Source organism: Phocoena sinus, chromosome 16, assembly GCF_008692025.1.
Source record: "Phocoena sinus isolate mPhoSin1 chromosome 16, mPhoSin1.pri, whole genome shotgun sequence".
Taxonomy (NCBI): Eukaryota; Metazoa; Chordata; class Mammalia; order Artiodactyla; family Phocoenidae; genus Phocoena; species Phocoena sinus.
This window is the reverse complement of record NC_045778.1, coordinates 8,900,129-8,904,733: the sequence shown is the minus strand read 5'-3', so window position 1 is coordinate 8,904,733 and position 4,605 is coordinate 8,900,129. Positions and strand designations below refer to the sequence as shown.

At 42.6% G+C, this 4,605-nt stretch overlaps 1 pseudogene; it reads left to right on the top strand.

Moving 5' to 3' along the window:
* Positions 1-3,089: 3,089 nt before the first annotated feature.
* Positions 3,090-4,074, top strand: LOC116741908 (annotated as a pseudogene).
* The last annotated feature ends 531 nt before the right edge of the window (positions 4,075-4,605 follow it).

The following is a 4,605-nucleotide window of genomic DNA, read 5'->3' as shown; positions in this document are numbered from 1 at the left end:
AAGACACAAAAGTGATGGGATTATCCAAAAATAGTTATGAATATAAGAATCCCGGATGGATTCCAAGGAACAGTGATATATTAAATGAATGACTACAGAGAGAAGAATATACAGAGGAGAGGTATCCAGGAAAGAGAGGTGACATGGACGTGAAAAGAGAAGAAATATACAGAAAGAAAGAGAGAAATGAAAAGTTTCCACAACCTCCTTATAAGATCAACTATTCAACAATTTTAAATTTAAATAATTTTTTGTTCTTTATTTTGAAATATCAAAATAATTGTGATCTCAGTATCTTTGAGCTATGCTCTTCAGATTGTGAAGTGTGGTCCACATGCATCAAAATCACCTAGGAGTGTGGTTTAAAATTCAACTCTACTCCAGAAATCTGAGTCGGTGATAAGGGATGTGGATCCAGGAATCTGACTTTCCTAGCTTTCCAGGTTTAGTCCTACTGTCTTACAAGGAATTTGGGGTAAGAGCTCCATTGAAGTGAAACTAAAAACTAGGATTTAGGATGTGAGGTTTGATGTTTAAAGATCTTTAATCGTGCTTTCTGCAGTGCTCAGACCAAGACTGTAAAAAATGGTTAACTCTATAAGAAAGATCAACCTAGTCATCAGTTTCTGAATCAGACTGAGAAGTTGATATATTTAGAAAACAGAATAGTTTCCTTTCATGAACCATTATCTATATATTTTTAATGATCAAAGATCCATAAAATGTCAATCTGTGTTGTAATTAATTAACAAAAGGAAATGAGAGTTTCAGCTATTCCAGCCAAAGCCAGTAGATTTAAACTGTACACTAATTTTTAAGTGAACAGAAACCTTTAAAATATATGTCAAACTCTTCTTTTTTTTTTTAACATGAGGGTTAAAGAATAAATAAGGAGTTGAATGACCGACTCCTGTAATACAAATAATTACATAAGACACTTCGTAAGAACAGGACAGATGTCTGGTTTGTCACAGCATGCCCACATTTAGCACAGTGCCTGGTATATAAGCTACTCAATAAATGGGTTTGAGATTCAAACAGAACAGTGTTCAGATACACATCTACCACACAGCAATCCTTTGACCTTGAAAAATAATTGTAACCTCTCTGTTTTAGCCAGGGTTCTCTAGAGAAACAAAGCTAATAGAATATATTCAGATATATAGAATGAGATTATGAGGCATTGGCTCAGCAATTATGAAGGCTGAGAAGTCCCACAATCTGCCATCTGCAAGCTGGAGGCCCAGGAAAGCTGGCAGTGTGGTTCCAGTCCAAACTGACAGGCCTGAGAACCAGGGGAGCCAATGGCGTAAGTCCCAGTCTGAGTCTGAAGGCCCCCAAACCAGGAGCACTGATTTCCAAGGGCAGAAGAAGACAGCTGTTCCAGCTCAAGCAGAGAGAGCAAATTTGCCCTTCCTCCTTCTTTTTGTTCTATTCAGGCCCTCAACAGATTGGATGATGCCCACCTGCACTGGTGAGGGCCATCTTCTTTACTCTGTTGTCTACCGTTTCAAATATTAATCTTTTCAGGCAACACCCTTACAGACACACCCATAAATCATGTTTTACCAGCTGTTTGGACATCCCTTTGTCCATCAAGCTGATGCATAAAGTTAACCATCACATTCTCTCAGTTAATTTTCCTGTAAGCTTGTTCTGGCCTTACATGGTACAGTGTGTGAAAAGTGACTCACAGAGCACAAGCAGTCAAAATATGCAGAGGTAAATTGACCTTGAAGCTATCATAGCTTAAGTCAGGGCCTCTTACTTGCATATGCCCCTTCCAAAGCCTTGTATGGGGCTCTACTAATCGGTTAACGTGATCTGGTTTTTTGTAATGTTTGCAAAAGTAACATATTTTTAATATTATTTTTATAAGAAAGGGTCCCCTAAATGAGCTTTAGGCCTCACAAAACTTGGCTTTGTCCATGAATATATGATAAGTAGTAGTAGTATTCGAAAAAGAAATTTTATACAACCTATAGAAAATTCCTAGCACATTACTGGCACACAGTAAATGTATTATTTTTACATATGTTATAAATTGCCTATTTATAATATAGACTGTTCCAGCAATGTACATGGTAGTTTATAAATATACATAAAATATATAAAAAAAAGTGGAAGAAGATATGATAGAAGTTTTCTAACAGAAGAGAGGTAAGATGAATCCATACACATTCTAGCAGTCAAAGCAAAATGCAATAATTGGGTATTTATTTCACAGTGTGCATGAGCAGATGAAGTGCTAAGTAGAAACTCAACTATTTCCAGTATGAAGTAAAATATTTAGGAGTTTTTCATTAAAAGAAAACTGTAGTGTACTGAACAATGTCTTTAGGTCATCTTTAGAGTAAAATCAGCAAATGATATCATATATATGTTAAAGACCCCATAAGAAAAGTGTGATAATAATTTTAGCCCTACTTTTTAGATTGTATAAATTCTTTGTAAAAGGATGTGACAAAAGGAAAATTTGTGTGTTTCTGAAGGTAGGTGCGGAGCTAGTTGTTGAATAAAGATTCTCATTGAGGAGCTAGGAAACGCCAGTTGATTACAAGAGATTTGCATTGTGAGATGGGGTCACAGTCGGATAGTAATTTTATAGCCAAAAAAGGAAAAATTTATTGTGCAACGACCTGAGTGATGGGGAGGTAGTTAAAAACTGATACAAACATTTGGGCTGGAGAAATTGACTCCGGAAGTCGTTACACAGAATCCTACGGAGGTGGCGCGTGCCCGCCCTGCGCCCGTCCCGCCCCTCACGTCCCTCGCGCCTTCGCGACCTCACGCCCCACCCCGCCCCACGCCCTTCACGATGCCGCGCCCTTCGCGCCCCTCAGGCCCCTCAGGCCCGTCACGCCCGTCGCGCCCCTCACGTCCCTCACGCCATCATGACCTCACGCCCCTCGCGCCCCTCGCTCCCTTCATGCTGTCGTGCTCCTGGCGCCGTCGCGCCGGGCGGGAAGCACCGAGAGACAGGCGCCGAAGAACGTTCGCCGCTTGTGCAGCTCAGCGAGGGCCAGGCCGGAGGAGGCGAAGGCGGCTGCGTCCCAAAGACCTGGGCGCCACCAGCTCCGGCCCGGAAGATGATTGAGGAAACTGGGAGCAAGCGTAACATGGCAGAGAAGAGGCAGCTGTTCGTAGAAATGCGTGATCAGAATTTTGATGTCCTCTGACTATGAATTGACAAATTGCAAAGCACGATTTGTACAAAAAACGATGCAGCCTCCATCTTGCTGGTCTCTGGAACATGCTGGAAGCCTTTCGAGACGACGGCCTTGATACACTGGACTCATCCCCTGAGATCAGTGTGTCCCGCTTCGGGACCGACCCTCATCCATCTACTGCCAGCGGAGCACGTGCCTTCCTTCTCATGAGTCGGCGTGGACCAGCCCCTCAGCTCCTCCTCGACTTCGTGATTGCTGCTGTGACAGTGAGGCCCGAGGCAAGTTGATGGTATTTTCTGTTAAAGCTGTGTTAGCATGTGTGGTGGGAAAATGCTGGACAAGCTGAGATATGTTTTCTCCCAGATGTCAGATTCCAGTGGCTTAATGCTATTTAGCAGGTCTGACCAGTTTCTGAAGGAAGCTCTAAAGTTCCCAGCAGCTGTCTTTGAAGGGCCATCTTGTGGTTACACAGAGCACTCAGCCTGCACCTGTTTTCCACAGCCGAAAAAGAGAATGCTGAGTATGCCTTTAGACACAACAATGGCTGATCCTCCTCCCCGGGGCCTTGTCTGGCTACCTCTCAAGCATAGGCTTGCCCACACGGAGGAGGTCTGCCATCCCGTGGAGTGCTCCAGCTTCCGGTGTGAGGCGGAGTGTTCCTATTCCTGGTTAGAGCGTGGGATGGGTTTCTGGTACCCATGTCGGCAGTTGCCACACCCCCAGCTCTGCCAAAATTGCTCTTTGTGTGGCCATGCCAGTGCCCCTCACTGGCAACCAACACCAGGTGAAGGAGCATCCATCCTGGGTAACTGCTTTGTGTCTCAGTCTGTGTCCCCAACGGTTCGTCTGTTTCACCGGTAACAACACTAGGGCCACTTTCCTCATAGGTGCCTACCGTAAGTAAGGGTGTAGTGTCATGAAATATTAACACTTACATTTATGACGGGGCTTGCAGATATGTTGTGTTTCATCACTTGATTTGAAAAGCAGAGTTTTTAAAGTATGGGGAGATGGAGTTACGATGACATTTGACAAGGTCCCTTTTATTCAGTAAATTGGAATGTGACGGTGCTCGCTTTCCAAGTGAAAGGTGTCTTCTTGTTTTAAAATTGTACCAGGGGTACCACCCCCACCCCAAAAGACTTAACTCGCTGAGCTTTAAGGAACATTTAAAGTTCTTTTTTTCAAGCAAGTTTACTTCGTGCTTATAGGGTTTAAATGTTGCAAAGAAAGCTGCATGAAATGAAGTTAAATTTTTGCCTCTCAAGTTGGGGAAATACTGTATTTTACAATTGTCACGTGGATGTCTTTACTTTCTAAAATAGTCTTTTAAATAACAACATTTGGGTGGAGCTTAATGTCTGATTTTTCTGTGGTGTTTATAAATCATGTAATAAGTTCAGCACCAATCATTTTTCCTTCTCTTCTCTCAGTT